We start from the raw sequence: 20266 nt of genomic DNA, 5'->3' as shown, positions 1-20266 counted from the left end.
AATAATTTTATTACCAAGAATATCAAGAATACATGGAACAATGTTGAAATGTAATAACAGATTTCTTTTTTACTTTTTAAGATCATGCTTTGCATGTGTGTGCTGGCTCAATAGTGATTGCTGTTTGAAGTGAAATATCTGAATAATCCTTGAAATAGAGCTTCACTGCAATAACCCCATGCAGCCACATCACGTGCGGCTTTGATCTTTTTGATTTTCTTACATTATAAGGATCGGCCCTGCTCAGACTGAGGTCATATTGTATTTATCCAAATAATGAGTGAGCAAAGGAACAGCCAGCTCTCTGAAAGACAATTTGTCATCTGAAAATTGACAGGAGCCATATTGCCCGGAGCAGTAAAATTAGAGGACTGGAAATCAAGCTTGTTGGACATTCAGACTCATTTCTTAGACGTATTCTCGAGCTCATCTGTATTCTCGAGTATCTGTTCTGTACTTCCAAGAAACAGACCCAGCTTCTCAGTCAAGGCCCTAAAAGCAGCTGGTGCCCGGCCGGCAGTTCCCTCCTCCCTTGTCAGGAAGAGCAGGCTCTGGGATCAGTGCTCTAGTTTGTCAGGAATTTTGACAGGTTCCAGATGAGGAAATAGTAGCGGAGTGCTTTTACATTACAGCAGTGTCTTCAGAGCCTCGTCAAAGTCAGGGCCAGCTTGTGTCAGGTGCTGGCCAAAGAGAATCTTGCTTTAAAAAATTCATGATCTGCGTCCTCAGTGTGAGCAGATGATGAGCGTGAAGGCTTCATGTTATAAAGATTAGGCTCTTGGTGGAAGAGAGAGAAAATATTATTTCAGTTTAAGAGAAAGGAAACTGAGACTTGAACTCCTTAATGACTTGAGGGAGGTCTGTGATCAAGTGGGCAACTAGAGGTATTGATTCACAGTCCTTCTTGAACCCCAGATCATATTTTCTTTGGCAATGTAATTTTTTCTTAGTGCTGCTGGACTTAAGAAATATTTTTGCTTTAGTGGTCTTCAATTTCAGTTGTATAGAATGATCAATAGGAGATTTTTAAAAGACGTGGAGTCTGAAAATATTTTACGGCAACAAGTTAGATTACTTAGCAGTGGTGGTTAACTAAAGCTACTATCTGGAATAATCTTATATATATATTTTTTTTATTTTTAACTTATATATTTTTTTCTTCCCCTATTGGGCCATTACATTTGCAAAAATTCTGTTTCTGTTTGTAAAATAACTTTGGTCCAGCCCAGGCAATCTATCATTGTTTAAAAAGTTACACAGTGCAAAGAACATATTATTGAGATGTATAGTGTTTATAAGCCTGGTCTCAGATTGATAAATCATGTCTTGTGCTGTTGAAAAGCCAAGAAATGAATTGCTTTGCTGTGACCTTGGGGTCTGAGATTAGTCAGTTTGTCTATTAGATTTTTCCAGTGTTCTTCTCACTTCATTTATTCCTTCTTTTCTAAGGAACAAGAAGCAGTAGATGTATAGCAAGTCACCAAAGCTTGATGTCATAAGACATTTTGTAAAGTCAAGGGTTTCAAAATGTTCAGTATAATTTGTTTTTATATTGGATTTAAATAATGTGAGTGTCATGTCTAATTAATCCAATGTGTACTGCCCATTTGTATTAATTAAAGTTTAAAGTCACACTTTGCATCTAGGAGGACTGAGTGAGAGCAGCGTGGTACTAGAAGGTTTTTCAGGGTATCAAAGCATCACAGAGATGCAAATGGATGGGAGGAGAACAGTGGCTGAGACACTAAAACTCCTCCAGCTCCCTTGCTGTTTGTAGCTGTTTGATTTTTGGCACTTCATGTTAGAATGCCCCCCCTTCCAAAATCAGTCAGAAACTTGTTGCTCTCTAACAATCTAGACCGCTAGTAGTTATTTTCTATTTGTGTGCTGAACCCAGTAATCACAATAAAAAATATTTTAAATGTTGATTGAGAGGATGCAAGCCATTTCTGCCTCTTTGCTTCTTTATTCATTTTTGTTATTTTATAATTTAACGATGAGCTCCTCTCTGAAGAGGAATATTGATATTCATAATCCTAGGAACCAGAAAATGAATAAAGTCAGAAACTTATCTCCCTCCAGCTATCCTGTCCATCATTGGAAACCCACCTCAGCACTGCTTTTTATTTGGGAAAGAAAGACGAGGTAGTTAAAAACATTGAACTGGGACTCAGGAAATCTGTCTCAGGCACAAACTTGCTGAGAAAATGGAGACTAAGTTATCTTGTTTTTTCTTCTTCTTTCCCTCCTTTCTTTCCCTTCTTTTTCTCTGTCTGCCTTGTAGAGTGTGACGTACCATGTCCTGGCTAGTCTTGGAGTATGTGTGTCATTCCGAGGCTGGGGGTGAGTCAGGCTATGGGGAACCGGAAAAGTTTATTTGGATTTAAAAATGTAGATGTCTACTGCCCAAACGGAAGGCTTTAGCAAGTGAATTAAACCCTGGGTGTGACTTCTCTAGGTCCCAGTCCTGTAAAGGCTTGTGTGGTATCAGTGGAAGGAGAAAGCCTGTGTGTATATACATAAACCTGAAAGCACCTGGGGGTTTTCCCCATGGCATTACAATCTTTATTTTATTTAATTTCACGTGTTTTTTTTTTTTTTTTTTTTTTTTTTTTTTTTTTTTTTTTCAAAATAAACTATGGATAAGCTTTTCCACAAAGTAGCTGGGTATAAGTACAGATCCTTCCTTTTCAGTCTGAAACTGGATTCAGGTATCCTGCCTAGCAGAAGCAGAATAGCTTCTGTACGTGGAGATTGAAGTCTTTCTTGCATTATTCTGCTCCACTTACTCATAAAAGATACATTTGACTCCAAGTTGTTTTGTTCATGGCAGGCTACAGTGCCAAATATTCAGTGCAGAAATTATAGGATTACGTTGTGATATTTTATCTGGAGATAATCAAAAGAGACAAATGCTAATCTTATAACTATTTTGCAAAGTTCATTTGCTCATGTGAATTCATCAGATTACCTTAAAGTGAAAGGTCAGTTAAATGAGCATTTGCATTTTTTTCTTCAATATATTATTTGTGCATTGGGATATTTTTCTATTTGAATACCTAGCCTCCACTGTAGCATGAGGATACTCTATTTAACTACCTTTCCTCCTACCCCCCAGCTATTCCTATGTGACATTTTATAGAAATCTTACTCTTGATAATTTCTCCTTTATCTAACAGCATTACAAGCTACCTGAATTCCGTCAGTTATGTGCTTAGCACCTCAGAAGACAAGGTGTCCAAACATTGGTGAATCTAACATCGCTTTTCAGAGTTTAATTGTACCCTGTGTCAGGGGTAAAATGATAGATTCACAATCACATCTTCAGACCTATAAAACCCTTTAATAGGGAACTGAATTGGCTGAGGATAGAAAAAAATTTACTAGACCAAATATCCTACTTAGACAAACGCAAGCACAGGTTTTGCTATTTGTAAAGTATATAAAAAAGAATTTAATTAAGTCTGTAATTCAGTAGTATTTGTGTGGTTTTGGGAGGCAGAAAGAGATCATTACCAGCTCAGGGGAGCTGGTTCACCAGCATGAAATTGTTCTTGATGAAATGAACTTGCTTTTACTTTTGCTCTTTCACTAAGCTTATTAACTGCTTACTGCTTGCATGCATCACATCATCAACTCATTCATTATAGTTTCCAATAAATGACTGATAATTCATTTCTGAAACTAAATATTTCAGTCTTGGATACATGTTTTTGGATGGCTTCAGGTTTCTGAAAATGCAGTATGAGAATTAATTTTTTTGCGCTTCCCTACTCAAATTCTTTTTTGCATTGAAGGATTTTATTTCTTTTGCTGTAAACTGGAAATTCCCTCATAGTGGGATCCAAATGTTCTGGGTTACTTTGCTCCTATTTGTCATCTTTTTATTTTTTTCCAATAGATACATAATTTTGGAGACTGTAATTGACCTATAATTTTATTTTATTTTATTTTATTTTATTTTATTTTATTTTATTTTATTTATTTTATTTTATTTTATTTTATTTTATTTTATTTTATTTTATTTTATTTTATTTTATTTTATTTTATTTTTATTATTATTATTTTTCTTTTTCCTTCCTATTTCTTAAATATCTATACTACATACATTGATCTCCTGGCCAACCATTCTCAGAGTTTGTAATCTTGAAAGCAACAGAATTACCTTTGGTGATTTCAGGCTGCTGCTTCCTGAAATCCTGGAAACTTTGACTAACTTGCTGCCCTTGAGCAAAACACCTGAGATCCCCTCATTTTTATGTCTTTGGCAGTATAACCCTTGCTTTAGCCTTGGTCTGTGGAAGAATGTTGTTTTGTTTTTGGCAGTCAGGAGGAAAAGTTTGCACTTCAGCTCTGCCCCACAGCCGTGGGGCCCAGATGTACAGCGTCTCTGGCTCAGCTTGGCACCTGCACAAGCCTGCGGGTGTCTTGCCTCCAGCTCCTGCTGGGTTGTAATGCTTGAAGGCCCCAGGTACAACATCAGGCTGAGAAATGCTTGACAAAATATTATGTGGGAGGCAATGCAGTCATTAGCTGTGACACGATATGCTTCATAAATGCAACTTGCCGATAGGAAGGAGCAATTATTACTTAATCTGTCAGTGATTTCAGCTAATTTTTGCTGATGGTTTGGGTCAGCTTGGATTCAAAACTGATTGCAGAAGTGTGGGGGATTGAAAATACTCCTTGACTAGCTGTGGTCTCAGCTTAGACATACAGTGAGGAAGATTTTTTTTTTTTTTTTTTTGTGCTTCCTAATTCCTAGTGGGAATGCCAGTAATTCAATAAGGAATAGTGCACTTTTATAAAAACAGCTAGACTTCTTTCAGGACATATTGCTTTTGTTGCTGTGTGGTCCTGCATGGCAGTGAGTGGAAATTTTAGAGTGGCAGGTAAAAGGATCTTGAAGAAAAAGTCCATGCTGGAGCAGCAGATGCTGTGGTAGGTTTAGCTGAGTTCTGGCTTCATCTTTTCTTCTCTTCCCTCCATCCCAGCCCCAGGAGACTTGATGAAAATGCCCTAACCTTCGCAATCTGTTGGTTCTGGCAAGGGTGGATGCAATTAAGCAGTCTGCAGTGAGACACGCACATGTTTCAAGGGCTTCAGCATGCTTGTAAGCCATGCTTGGGGGTTTTCTGTGATGGGATTTGGTGAGAGTCACTGAATCCCCAAAAATATTTCCAACCACCTAGAATGAAGAAGGGAAACTGTGATTGTAACTGTGTTAGTAATTTGAGTTAAAGCAGGGAAAGGGTCAGGATGGAATTGAAATTGTTGACCCAAATTAAAATCCAAGTTGTTTTTTTTTTTTTTTTAAAAAGCTTCTATTACATTGAACTAGATTTTCAGATTGGATAACGTGGTTTACCCTGTACTTTTGCAGTATAGACATTTCTTTGACACTACAGTTTTCAAGAGCTTCAGCACACTAGCTACCATAAGTGCTATCTCCTAATAACTGGTGGTAGGGATTCGGTCCTTTGATTCTCATTTTCCCTGTCTGAGGCTGTGTAACACAAATTCCTCCCACCACACCTGGGTGCCCCGTGCCCCGCGGGTACAGTGTTGCCTTCCTGACTAGTGGTGCTATGTCCGAAGGGGGAGGAAACAGGGATCATGCCTGGAAAACATGATACGTCATGCAATTTGCGTCTGCAGTGATCCAAGCCACGTACACAGCAAGACACTCTGCCAGCCTGGATCCCCTGCCTTGCCTCTGACACATACACTTACTCTGTGTCTGAGAGGTGCTTTGAATCCACCAGAGCAATGTATGCAGACAGTGGAGGGGCTGGGAGGATGACTCACTGCATGAATTCACCTGTCGTCTGCAATAGGGATCAAAGAGAGTAAAGGCTTCAGCAGCGGGGACAACATAAAGGCTGCCGATTCCACTGGCACCATTCCTCTTACCTCTGCAGAGAGCTGGATGTAGCTGCTGTATGCAGGCACTTCTTTCCAGAGAGTGCATGTTTCCCTTGCCCGTTTAGTTAGGGACTGACCTAGTGGGCATTATCACCACCTGTGATGTCTAGGAGTGTCCATGCATTCAACATACATTGTTATATCTTTTTGCTTTCCCTTTGGGCAGCTCTGTTTTTTCCCCGTGCCATGTTTTATGGTGCTTGTATCAGTGCTGGGCCCTTTGGGACAACTCCATGCCATTAGAAGGAGAAATGATCCTTGGGTGAGGTTTCAGGCCCCGGTACCTGTCTTGTTGGCAGCTGCTTTCTAAACAACAATTTAACATTTGAATTGGTTCGGGTGACTTCCAGTCTTTCTCTTCTCTGCTTCCACTTCATTAGAGCTACTCGTGACAGAGCTTAAACTGATGTGCCAGTCAATATGTGTAAATTAGAAAAGAGAATGATGTAATCTGCGGTGTCTGTAAAGATTTCAAAGGTATACCTTGATCATTAATTAAGACAATAAGGATGGCTCATAAAATTGCAGTAGAGGAGACTAATAATTCACTACTGAATGAAGAAAGGCAAGGTCACTTACATAATTACTTCTTCTAACAATTATATTCCTGGTATAGATAAAATGTTCCTGCTTGCACAGAAGTTGAGGTGACAGCTGTGGAAATATTCAGGACTAGGAAATGTAGCTTTGATACCTTAAGCTTTGAGGGCATAATAAAGAAAAGTGTAGTTGTCTTTTCTGTCTGCTTGTTCTGTTTTATTTTTTTCTGGTATGAATTATTATTTCAAACAGTCAAAGCTAACTTACAGCACAAGCCTGGCATGGATGCTCAAGGAAGGTTGAGTGGGAAAATAGAAGAACAAAGATGAATGCAATAGGTGCACAGATCGGTATTGCTGTGCTGGGTTTTAGCTGTGGATAGTTGTATTGAAATTAATGGTGCCATTACTATTCTCTTTCTCCTAATTGTCTGATATAGTATCCGGTTTTAATCCCTTTTGTGTTTTAAGAATGCAATAAAGATATTGTAAATGGTTTTAGCAATGAATTCAGAAAGGTAGTCAGCTGCTTGAGAAGTCAGAGATGAGGATGGAGGGGAAAAGAGAGGGGAAAAGACAAATAGCAAAGGTGAAGGCAATACTGCTGCACTGATCCAGGCCAGGCCGCAGGGCAGGTAGTGGCTCTGTTTCTGTGCCTGCTGTGAGGAGGCAGGGTAAGGCTGGGAATGAAAGCTAGTTGGCCTGTGATCAGCTCGGTGCTAAAGCACTATCTCCATTAAGGAAATACTTCAGAAGCCGTTCCTTTGATATGCCTGTTTCTGTTCACATAGACTCTGTGGTTTAAGATAAAAGCCCAACTTGAAATGAAAATGACCAAAATACCTCAGAATTCTGGAAGCACTAAAAACTTTTTGAAGATTATTTGTAGTTCTGCTTGGGGATCAGTTGGGGAGGCTCCTGCTGAAGGAGAGCCTTTGGCTGGGTAAGGAAGGTTGCTGTTGTCTGATGGTGGGAGTGGACGTGCAGCTGCATGGGCATTACCTGCTCTGATCTGGGCGTAGTGAAGCAAAGTGGCATGAGGTAAGCTCTTCTGCAGGGGATGAGAATATTGCATCATTTCAATTTAACAAGTGCCTCTCCTTATCAGTTCAGTGCTGAGAGTGTAAGGTATTGTAAGCAGGTAGGTACAGGTGAAGTTGCTGCCTTGAGTGTACACAGCAGGGGCAAACATCCACACGGAAGCGGATGCTTAAGAGGCAAACCCTCAGCCAGGCCTCTCATCCTCTGCCAAGCCTGTGGCACCTCTTTCGAGGAAGCAAAGTTGAGGGAACTCAGCTGGAGCTGCCTGTCCTCTCTCTGCCCCTGGTGGAGGTGTCTCTGGGTACCAAAGGCCTGCAGCTTTGCAGGAGCTGGCTGGCTGGTGCAGGGTCTTGCAGCACCTCTACCCCCTAGAGTTTCTCTCTTATTTCCAAGAGTTTTGGTGTTCCCAAGCATATGGATGTGATGTGTGAACGTGCTCACTTCAGCCCTGGGTGGTGGCTGCCCCGGCTTTTCTCTGTGGTTGGTGTTTTGTTTGCGTTGCCCGGTGTCACATTGCTACAGAGCAGGTCACTTGTTTCAGGCCCTCCTGGCTTGCTTGGCTTGCTGATGTGATAACCTGCTGAGCACAAGGTGTATTTGCTTTTCTCCTTCTTCCTTTCTGTTTGTTTATGTGAATCACTGTTACTATGAATCAGCCCTGCTAGAGAAGTAAAACAAATGTTTATTCACAGTCTCCCTGGGTAGCTGGCAAAATGCAAATCTGCTTTAACAGCAGGCTAAATGTAATGTAACAACAAAACAATGTAACCTTCTAAGTTTCCCCTGCCCTGTGTTTTTCTCCTTTTTTACCACTTTAGCACCCAAAATACACGCACGCCTATTTTAACCTCTTTCACTGCGGGAGGTGCAGCCCCAGGCCCACGGCAGTATTTGTGCAGGAGGATGACAGCATCCTCTGTATGGGAACCCCGTGCTGCTCTTTGGAGTGCTCAGGGCACGAATAAAAGCCTCTTGCAAGACTGATGTTCTCTTAAAGCTCCAGAGCTGTAAAATAGACTGTGTTTTACCGGCAGGATCATGGATCTCTCAGGGTTAAGTTAACAGTGGTTCTGGGCTCTTGTTAGCCTTTTTTGTTCTTTTTATGTGATTAATAAGCAAGTGGCTTATCCCAGCGGCCTGTCTGAATCCACCCCAAAAGGTGAGAGAACAGTGCATTGATGGCAGATAGGAAAGGGTAAACTCACCAGAGGGGGAGAAAAAATGGTCCCAGTAGGAATCAGATAAACCTATGTCTATAGACTTACAACGTCAGCTACTGCACAGTGATGTGAGCCATCAGCGTCAAACACATGGGGCCGAACCAACAAATGTTTTGGCTGTGCAAGAATTACTGGTTTGGGAAGCAGTCTGTCATTCAGCTATAATGTACTGCATGTTTGTATACTGACGCAATGCACGAAAGCCCTGATTGTGCTCAGCCGATAACCACTATCAGGTCATGCTTTGGGCTGCCAGCTGGATAAGGTAACAAAGTGTATGTGCACTTGACTTGTTTCGGAGCCTGCCTTTTGATATGGAGCAGAATCGCTGCAATTCTCCAAAGGCTTCTCCACTTATCACCTTGGACCTGGAGGGGATATACTCTTTGAGAAATAAGGGTGTGGCAAGGTGATGCAAGCTTCAGCCTCTGCACTAGCACGCTGCAAACATCTGCACTCAGGGCAGCCAGCCCATGAGCCTGTGTTGCTGTGGAAATACCCTACAAACCTGGAAAGAAAGCATACGTGGTGGGTACCACTTTTCATGGTCATGCTGCTCTGAAGTGCAGGCAAAACTCTCTCAGGTTTTCCCATTCCCAATTTAAAAAGTACTGGAATAGCAATATAAAACCCAGCAAAACCCAAGAAATTCCTTATGAAAGTGTGTAGGTATAAAATGGTTTTTGCTCTTGAGCACTACCCACGTAGGTCACATCCTGTATATAGAAAAAAGGAGTTCTCTGACTAGGATTCACAGCCATTTTTCCAGTCATTTGTAAAAGCAAACTGACACCTGCTACCCATGGGTAGTTACATACAGCAGAATTCATTAGCTTAATTCAGTTTAATGTTCTGATCTGTACCGTGGTGCAGCCTTTCCTGGCTGCAGAAATGGAGGAATTGCTTTGTGCCCCTTTCATTCCACTTTCCCTTTAATGCCGAGCCTCAAAAAATACCAAGTGTGGAGCACTAAGTCAATGTTATGTGAGTGCAATGTTATGTCAGAATTAATAGCGACATCCTGTATGTCATTAACAGCAAACCTTTACTAGAGCACTGTCTGAAACTTCTATAGGCTGATGACGGCAACCAACTGAGAAAGCGTGGTAGTATTTTTTGTTTATATAAAATACAAATCGCAGGACGAAACACAAAAGAAGGAAAGAAAAAATGGCAAGGGTAGTATGTTCTTCATTGCACCTAGGTACATCAGAACTGAGTTTTATAACTGCATAAGCTGTAATTACCATGTGCTATGTTGTCAAGAGTACTTACACTTCAGAAAAGCATAGTCAAGACATGAACAGCAATGGTATTATCATGCCCAAGAAATGATGTATATTCCACTTATGTCATCTAGCAGAGTAATTTACTCAACTTTTGCAGTCTTTCTTGGTTGAGAAATTCAACAGTGTTGTCTTATTTATTTGTCCATCGTTAATGAGCATTAAGTTGCTGACTGGTATTAAGTTATGTCATAGTCATATCAAAACAAGACAACTTGGCTTCGTGCATCTTTCCTGTAGATGAACATCTCCCATTCTGTGTGATCACAGAATTTCCATCGGAGAAGGCAGCGGACTCTCCTTATTCAGTGAGTGCTCAAACTCATATTCCTCTGCATACCTGCTTATGGGTTTGCCGATGTTCTGGAAGTAGGTCACCTACAGTGTAGTTTATACTTGGATATGTGGCTTTGTGTATGTTGGAACTTGAAGTACACAATGACACTGATATTTTATTTAAGAAAAGAATATGGTTAACTAACATCCCATAAGGGTTTTCAATCACTTAAATTATAGTACAGCCTATATCCATGAACTGTAAACTAAGAGGATTTATATAAGATTATAGTGGCTCCAGAGGAGCTGTGAAGTGAATAATCTGCATTTTACAAGTTGCACTGCTGTGGTCTATTATGTCAGTCCTCATTCACTGGTAGCACTTGTTGTTAAGCAAGTACTGTTATTTGCATCTTCACCTTGTCCTTATGTTTTGCTCACTGAAAAAAAAAAAAAAAAAGTTGAGTATATAATAACAGTATTTAATTTTTGAAGTATGATGGAACAAAGTAATCCTTAGAGAATAGTTTTGATATCATGATTTGAAAAGATCTAACAGCAGCGGAGAGATCCCCTCCGTAGGTCATGAGAATGGATAGAGAGTAGGAACACTCCAGTATGACAAGGGGTTCAACTTTTGTTGGGGTTATTTTAGAGAAAAAAAGAATCAGACTCATCCTATCATGAAGGAAGGACAGGCAGTTCTGTTTCTTCACATCTACTTACTACAGGAAAAAAAACAGCTGTGGATAAAAAGTGGAAAAAAGTAAATAATTTATCTACAAGGAGCACGGAAGACCATGAAATTCCATTTGGGTAAAACTTCATTGTAGGATGAACTTCTTTTGTGGGTCTAATACCATAAAGTATTTCTACAGATGTGAAAAATTTAGCTTTCTTACTTGGTGTTTGTGAATGCCACGAGCAAAGACTTTTTCCTAGGTACAGACACGAGTAGATCCTATCCACAGGACACCTGTAGGCAACACCTGGGCATGGTACTAGCAGGGTGCTGTCCTAGAGGAACTGTCCCAAAGCATAGGGAGTTATGTCTTTTTTTCTGCTTCTAAGAAAATAATTTCCCCCATGACAGCCCAAATTCTGTGATCTGTTTTGTGCTTATACTGGTTGCTGGAACACAGGCCTTGCCAGCACTTCTACTAAACTAAAGCCTGGATTTGTCCTTTTCCACTGTGCTGGTGTTTTCTCTAGGTTTATTGTCAGGTGCAAATGTCTGGGAGGCTGATGCTGGACAGTGTGCTATGGAGTGCCAGCATATGGGGTTTCTTGATGGCACTGTTACTCAGGTTTTAGTAGGTTGGTACTGAATCAGACTAAGAGACAGTGTGGTATGTCCTGTAAAAAACATAGTTGTCAGTTTGTTTTTCGATTTTAGCGTTAAAAAGTAGAGCGTCATTGACAGAAGGTACACTGGAGAGTGTGCAGTTGCAAAGATGAGTCTCTTAAAAAAAATAAATAATAATTCTGAAGCCTCACTGACCACACTGTCTGAGGTCATTGGAAAAGATTAATAATTCTGGCTACTTCATGTCAGTATCTCATTTGAAATACCTTGAAAGAACTTGATTTGCAAAAAGGTTTCAGTACCTTAAGTGTACTTTACACCTTAAGTACCTTCAGTACCTTACACGTTAAATGTAAGCCTTAAAGGGCTTACATTTAACATTTCTCAGCTTGGACGCAGAAAGTGAAAATCCACCTTTACCAGTGATTTTGAAAATTTTGTACACATATGCTTTTCCTCTCCTGTGCATGTGATTGTAGTTCAAGTATTACGGTTTTTTAGTGAGAAGCAGTAAAGGTAATAAAACAGAAAAAGTTGATATTCCCATTTGAAGTCTGTTCAGGCCCCTCTGGTTACTGCACTCAGCAAAGGCATGTTTTAGCTCACACTTGGAATTTGCTGAATTTCTCTTGTCAGTCATCTTGCAGAGTTATATCAGTGTGCTATGTGGCCTGCCCCACATCTGTAGCCTGTCTGTAGGGCTGTCCTTAGCTGGAGCCTGATTTCCTTCCCTTCTGCAGAGAAAACTGTTTTTCTGCCAGACGGTTTCCTTCTTGGCAGTGCAGTATTGTTAAGACATCTCCCTTTAATTTCATTTAAACCTTTTTATAGCTTTTAAAATGCTAATGCAGCCAGGTACCCGCAGTTACCCTTTTTCTCGTTTTGAATTCCTTCAGAAGAGCCTGCCTCGGTAAATGATATTTCAGTTTCCATGGTGTTCCTTATTGCAAGTAGCTGCTCTTTTCATCACCGAATGGTGCAATTTCCATTCATGCCAAAATATCAATGGTAACGTACAGCAGCAAATTGTTCCTTTATGATGGTTGGCATTGTGGAAACTTTCCTGCTCAAAATTAAATGTCACGGAATTTAACAAGTTTGAAAAGCCCGACGCCTTTTATACGCACGCACATGCAGACACGCACTCCTCCCTCCACCCCTCTGCACACCTCAGCATTTGTCTTCTGTCCTTACCACGAGGAGTCATTAATATGCTAATGGTGTGCTTCATAAGAAGTTCAGAGGCAGGGATGAGGGGGCAGCCTTCCCTCCTGCACCCTCAGCAGGAGCCAGGCGAAGTGTTTTGTATTCGGGCTGCTCGTTGCCGGCTTTGAACCTCAGCGGTTCATTTCCAGAGTGATATCAGCAGCACCAGTCCGCTCCCTTACATTACTCATAGTGTCACTTTGCCATTTGCTGTTCCATAAATCAGAAACATATGTTCTCGCTATAGAAAGCAGGAACACATACACATCAAGGCAGCGCTCCATGTCCACCCCAGCCCTGTTGCCTGCCAATGCCCAGGTACCTTTAGAGCATGGGAAGGGTGGTGGGACAGGCAGTACATTTTAGTGGGAATCCTGTTGCAACCACCATTGTCTCTTTTTCTGGCATTGCCATTATTGGTGTGTGGCAGCTGCTCTCTGCTGGCTTGGGTTTCTGAGTTATGAGGCCTGATCTGCTCATTTCCTCTCTCTCGGGTGCCCTTGTTTACACTGCTAAATCCCACCCCAGCTACTGCCAGCTCTCTGCCTGCTGCTGCCTCAGTGCTTTAGAGGCAGACACTCATGTAGGGTTGCAGCTCTGTGTGCTGGTCGGTCTGCAGGGAACTTCAGGAGACTCCTTTCCTTCTAAAAGTGATTCTGCCTGGGGAAAGTAGACCCCATTCATAAATCAGGTGCTCAGAGATTTAATACTTTCAAATTCCCAGGATAGCCTCCTATAATAGATAAAAACTGCTTTTAATATGCAATTATTTCTTTACACCCTTTTTATTACATTTATTTTAGGCATGGCAGCGAGGTGTGTGTCTGTGCGGAGCAGTTAAGAGGAAGTTAGACCTGAGATCCTGCGCTAGATAAGGCAGGTTGGAGGAAGAGCCTTGAAATGTTCCTCAGCCCCACTCCTCTTCATTTCCATATGTGATGGAAATGGCGATGCTGGCTGGTGTTTTATTTTTAGAATCCCATGTCAGGTTTGTGGTTATAGCTTCCTTGCCTCCAAGCAAGTGCTGTGATTTACTATTGCTTCTCATCATAACCTACACAACTGGCAGTGCTGTAAGCACTTCCAGCAAATAGGCCTCAGAAGAAAATAAGAAGCCGGAGCTCGTGAAAGAGCAGAGGTGCTCCCTTCATCTCCTGGCTGAATGTGAGCTAGGTAATAAAAATAAAATCTGAGTTTTTTGGGTCTCAAGTGGAAAAGGTTACAAACTTCCTAGAGTACATGAAAGTTTCCCAAGAATGAAATAAACAGAGCATGTCAAAGCACTGACATTTGATAGGGAACATGGAAGTCATTTATCAAAGCTGTGATTGAGAACCCAGCGGTGACAATATACTTGTATTTGAATCCTCTGAGTCTAGACTGTGCTGCTTTCTAAAAGTCAAGCTTTTGTGAAAAAGAGTGGCAGACACCGCTTTTTTTTACAGGTCCAAACTAAACCATACCTCGATTGTGATACCCTACATTAATGAAGCTGTCTCTAAAGGTGAGCAAACATGTAATGATTGGACGTGGCATCCACCATCCACGAAATGAGGATTTTAAGAATCATTTATGCTCTAAAATGCTAAATGCAGTTCCCTGCTTCCCAGTTTTTAGGCAGTCAACTTACATCACAGGTATTCCTGCAATATCACTGTGTTCCTAGCAGCAATCCTGGCTCTATAGTGGGGTGAGCAAGCCTGACTGTTACAACAAGGAAGAAAAGCCTGTTTAGGTTTTGTGGACCTTTAGTTCAGCAAGAAATGTGTACCTTAAGGTCAAATTACAGTGCAAAATAAAAACCAGGTCTGATTATTCATACGTCTCTTGGAAACAGTCATAAACTTTGTACAGTAAAGCTGTAAATGGGGGTAATCTGGAGATGCTAGATACTGGCACTCAATGGATATATGGAAATGGTTTATCAAAGAGCTAGCTGAGAAGTTAACAGGAGATAATTTACATCTTAAGTTTCAAATCTATGTTTTTTTTTTTTTTTTTTCTTTTAAGATACATTTTTCAATATGTAGAACTCTGTTTCATTTTGTATCATTTCAGGAGCTGTTTTCCTCCTCTTGTGTTCATTTCTTGGTTAAGAGTACTTGGTACTTGTTATAAAAGAAATGTGCATGGCTAAGCAGAGACACTGTGTCTGATATTTAGTGTAGTAATCTCAAAAGTACTTTGTGGATTTAGCTGTCCTCTTTAATATCTGCTGAGTTGCGCTGTTTTTCTTTGGGAATACCAGGAATCCTATCCATTCCATGTGAAATGAATCAGGATCCTGCCTGAATGTTAGATGTCTCTTTAGCTGCTAGTCCAAGTTTCAGACGAATCAATTCTGCTCTTCAAAGAAAGGTGTTTCGTAAAAGACATTGGCTTAAGGAGTTAGGACTTGAGCCATGATGTAAATGAGTTCTTCACTCTGGTGAGATTTGGCTAGCCAGCCTGAGTTGGTACATGATGCGACTTCAGCCAAGTTCAAATTTCTATTAAAATAAAACAAATTGCATTGCAAATGTAGCAATTATACTTAAGCTCTCAAGGGCTGTTGACAGATCTGTTTCTGCTTAGGACTTCAGCTGGGAGGGTTTGGCTGGAATAAGATGTTATGGAGAATGGTGTTACTCTGTGCAGTTGGTACCTTTCTAGGTCTTAAGTTTTAGCCAAGAGAGTATTTATGCTAATTTACTTTTCAGGAAACCCTGCTGGAAAGGGTACTTGAAAACATTTGAGAAGTTAATAAAATCTCCTGCCCTTCCCAGCACACTTACATCACAGTTGGACCCTTCAAAGTCAGTTGGTCATAGAAGACCCCTTTTATGAACTGTAACCAATTATAAACCAAACCAGTGAAGTCAAGCTCCAGGAAGACAGCAAGTAATTAGACACAGCGGAAGCCCTTTTCTTCTCTTGCGAGGTGATAGAAAGTGAGAAGGGTTTTAAATGCAGACTGAGGCCCGATTCTTCTCTCTATTATCCCGGTGTCGTGCTGTTGTATCTCTGCAGATGTCAAACAAACGCATCAAAATGGGGAAGGGAGCCCTTCAACTTGCACCCCAGCAGTAGCAACCATGGTGCGTGCGGTGGCGTAAATGAGAGCGCAGCTTAATAGCTAGTCTTTCCTTTCTCATTTCTCCCCTGGAAAATCACAATTAAAAGAAGATAAAGAGAAGTCACGTAATTTAATAGTGTCTGCACCACAAGCCCACAAACAGCAATTCCAGTCTGGAACATAAGGCTGGGACATATTGGGAGGCAGTGAAGGGAGAGAAGTGGGGATCTGCTGAGGAGAATGCTTGCTACAATAAACAAAGTAATCATAGTTTGTTGCTAAAACTAGTCATCGCCGAGACCTATATTAGCATTTACGGATATACAGACTCAAGATGTGCTGTGATGACCCCATACCTTTTGCCTCTATATTCCTGGCTTTGATTTCGTCCTGGGAGGTGGTCTCCACTCAAGTTTTTCATCTTTCTTTTACTCAATTTCTTGTAACTGATTGGTGAGATTGCATTTTTTTTTCACACAGTGACATGGTGAGAACCGTTTGATCCTTTCAGTGTAATGGTCTGTCTTATAGGTTGCTGTTCACATGAAAATGGTGTATGGGAGGGAAGCAAGTTTATGTCAGATCATACTGCTCTACTGCCCAGGGTTCAGGATTGCCATAGTTCACTGAAAGACCACCTGGGAATGTGTAGAGATGTAGGCTGGGCTCTGGTGTACACAGCATTTATTAAAACAAGCCTGTACATCTCCTGGTCTTGTATGGGCGTCCTGGGAATCTTAAATTACTAGCTCTCTTGATGCTTTCTGTACTGTGTGTGGCTATTTTTTTCCCCGTATCAGGATATTTGGGTGAATCTGCACTTGCAATTTCTTCGCCAAGCTTTGGCCCTATGGACTCTGCAATGGATGATTAGATTTTAGGAGTGCCAAAATCTGGAAACAGTTCATTTGGAAAATTGCTTAACAGATTGCAAATGGTGAATAAATTATTGCACAGGGGAACCTTTCAGAAGGAACTTGAAACTCCTGTGGTGGTAAATTTCTGACTAAAGAAATATAGAATATACAGGCTCATGCTCATGAAAACCAAACTGTTTCCTGGAAGCCATGTGAAAGAACTGGGACTTTCCCTCTCTTCTTCTTTTTATTTATTTGTTGTTATTTTATTTTATTTTATTTTATTTTATTTTATTTTATTTTATTTTATTTTAATATAACACAAATTCTCTTTGACAATTACTACAGCACAGTAAAGATGTGTTTTATCACACCTAACTTTTCCAGCAATTACTGGATTTGTTTACTGACTGTGTCTCATTGATGCAGTTTTTTTTTTTTTCCCCAGGAATAAGCTTTTGTAAAATCTGGATTTAAAGTGGATGTAAGGAAATGATTTTGTCATGGCCTCTAAACAACAACGGGTGTGATGACAGTGTATTTTATACTTGTGAATTCAACTGAATCTGTAGGGCATATTTTGATGGTGTGTTTGTTGTTTCATAGAAAGATCAGTCTGCAGTGGTCACAGCTCTTAGCACTTACTGTTTGTTATTATAAAACTTGTCATTAAGCTGGGACATGAGCTGTAGACTTCTGGGAATGTTCCTCAACTGATTTATTTACATTGTTCTTCTTATCCCCAGGTTCTTACTCTTGATTTTTTTTTTTCCTTCATACTCAGCCTTCTCTGTTTGTTTCTCTCAGAAATATGTGTGGGAGGCGGTGCAGTGCCAGAGTGGATTATCAGAAGATCTATGGTTCTACAACACATGAGGTCAAATCCAAAACCCAGTAGATATCCTGATTAACTGAACCCCGTGCCCTTGCTCCAGGGCTCTTTACAGGCTCTAGAAGGAGGAAATTTGCTTCCAAGCTGTAGAGCAGAGCTTGGCAGTACATGGCAATGCATTTCAGCCCCATACAGTCACAGGCGGGACTGGCTGTATTCCTAATGCTGCATTTCTTTGTGGTGGTAGATGCCTCGGAGACTTGTATTCTGGGAAGCACAATGCAGATGTGCCCTTCATTTAAGCTGTCTTGATCCTTCCTTACAATTGCTTTGTATATAGGGCAGAAAGGGAAGATTTGGCTTAGAATAGTAGCTGGGGGTGGGTAAACCTTAACATACATAGAGATTCAATTCAGTTTTAATTACCATTTAGATGCTACCTTCATTGTCTAAAGCTACCTTCATTGTCTAAATCTCATCTGATTTTATAAAGACTTTTGATGATATTGTCGGTATTTTCTTGGTTCAGTTTTCCTCAGAATTATTTCTTTTTGATACTGATTTTCTTTAAAGTACCAGAGGAGCAGCCTGCTTGAATATCGTCTCAGTGGTAATGCACAAACCAGTTCTTAGACATTGTGTGGGTTTGGGACTAGCATCTGCAGCTGAACTTATACTCAGAAAACTACTTCAAGATTGATTTTTCTTGATTTGGAAAGAAGTTGAGATTTCACTCTGAGATGAAATGCAAAAGGAAAACACACCACCAGTGACCAGTTCAATGCAGGTTTAAGTCCTGGGTCAGTTTTATGCAAAAAAATATTGCAGTCTCCCATGTGTGAGCATAATGTTATGTTTTTTAAGCCGTTGGCCATCCTGAGGTCTGTCTTGGTTGGACAAGAATTCAGTCTTGGCTTTAAGATTTGTTTTCCTAAGAAATGTCATACTGAAATGGCCAGGTTTCCTTTCAAAAGTTTTAGCTTCAATGAATGAAAATCTTCAAGTGAAAAATACCTTTTTCTTGAATTTTCTCACTCCCTCTAGTCCAGAAGTGTTCACTGCCTGTGTGGTAGTTGTGAATTCAAATTGTGTCAGAAACATGACTTATCAATATGCTAACACCATATGTTGCATTTGATTGATAGGACACACAAGTGAAAAGGTGAAATCTACATACTTTGAGGCAATTTAATAGAGAATGGAACTCGGGTATGATTTTTCCTGATTTGGAGAGAAGCCCAGGAGGATGTATAAAATACAAGAAAATCAATACAGTGATCCTCTAAGGAAAGGAGGTTGACTTCAGTGCTAATGGCATTGAAGTTCTTACCCCAGTGCACTCACTGCCTGTGGTTCATAGCAGAGTTTGATAGCGTTATCCTGCTGCAGGTTGGGAACTGCCTCTTAAATTGGGTGGATAGGAAAGGCATGATTAAAGCTCTTACTTAGAAGTTTTACATAAGGCTCGCACCTGTCTCTCCATGCCTTCAGATGATTCAAGGACCAAGTGTAAATCTGAACTGAAGTGTCAGTGAGAAGCGAACCATGCTGCGTTGCTCACCCCCGAAATCCTCAAACCGGCCTTTTATTTCTGTTGAAATCTGTCACTGAAAGCAGTGCCTAATAAGCAGCAGTCAGACGGGCTCTGTGCTAACGTGCTGCAGCCCTCTGAAGGCCTGATCCCACTGGGAGACAAAAGGAGATGCAACCGGAGCGCTCGTGTCACAACGCCCCCCGTGCTGCTCCAGGCACGAGTTAGGATCTTTTTTTTTTTTTTTTTTTTTTTTTTTTTTTTTAATGAATACAGCCTGCTGACGAGTTTGGGCTTGTTTCGTTGCTGTTTTGTTTTTATTTCTCCTGGTGGTTGTTGGTGCTATTACTGTAAGTGGGGGTTAGTGCTCTTCAGTGCTGAGAATGCTCACTTGTGGAAATGTGTGTTTTTTCATCCTTGGTTTTGAACTGCTCTTCTATTTTAGAGGAAATAAGGCTGGGATTTAAGTTAGAAGTGAGTACAGCAGTCAGGTTTTGCTAACAGTTAGAATCAACAAATATAGTTTTAGTTTGTTTGTAAGTTTGACAGAAAACGTGGTTTCAGTCATTCAAATGGTATGGTGAAAATAGCCTAAAATCGATATTTTTGGTTACATTTATTTATTTATTTATTTATTAAAGCTGGAGTAAATGCTGATTTATTCAACAGCTTGGTGGTTGAAGCATTTGATTAAAATTTCTGTTCTGAGAGGATTTGAAACTGTGTATCCCTACTTGGAGTCTGATGCTAAGTAGATGGAAATCTATTTATACCCAGGTCAGGCTCAAATCTTAACCAAACTGGCCATGAATTACCTGGCAGCTGAACTACAACTTTTTGCATGATCATGTTACCAACATCCAGTTCTGCAGCTTTTCTTGAGTTGGTAACTGTGTTTCTTCTAGCAATACTGGACTTGTATTCTGGGCTGTCTTCTCTGGTCCTTGGTATTGCCTTCTCTGTCATTAATAAGTGCATCCTACAAACTGATTCCTTCTAGCTTCATCACATGAGACCATTGGCTTCAGGTAGAACTAATATCATGTCTACACAGATTTGATCCTGCAGTACAGCATGATCTCGTGCACCTGGATTAACTACAGTGGCTGGCACCACAATTGCTAATGCATGCAAGATGTGCAACAAGCGATGCTGCCCTGCTTTATTTATTTATTCAGTTTAGAGCTTCTTT

At 40.6% G+C, this 20266-nt stretch overlaps 1 protein-coding gene across 1 annotated transcript in view; it reads left to right on the top strand.

Annotated features, from left to right (window-relative positions):
- The window catches only part of SLC7A11 (solute carrier family 7 member 11), a 61973-nt gene that overhangs the window by 26074 nt on the left and 15633 nt on the right, over nt 1-20266 (top strand). The gene's annotated exons all lie outside the window — the stretch shown is intronic.

The sequence above is a fragment of the Anas acuta genome, chromosome 4 (assembly GCF_963932015.1).
Source record: "Anas acuta chromosome 4, bAnaAcu1.1, whole genome shotgun sequence".
In the NCBI taxonomy this organism is placed as follows: domain Eukaryota; kingdom Metazoa; phylum Chordata; class Aves; order Anseriformes; family Anatidae; genus Anas; species Anas acuta.
Note: the sequence above shows the minus strand (reverse complement) of the source record. Positions and strands in the feature narration are given on the sequence as shown.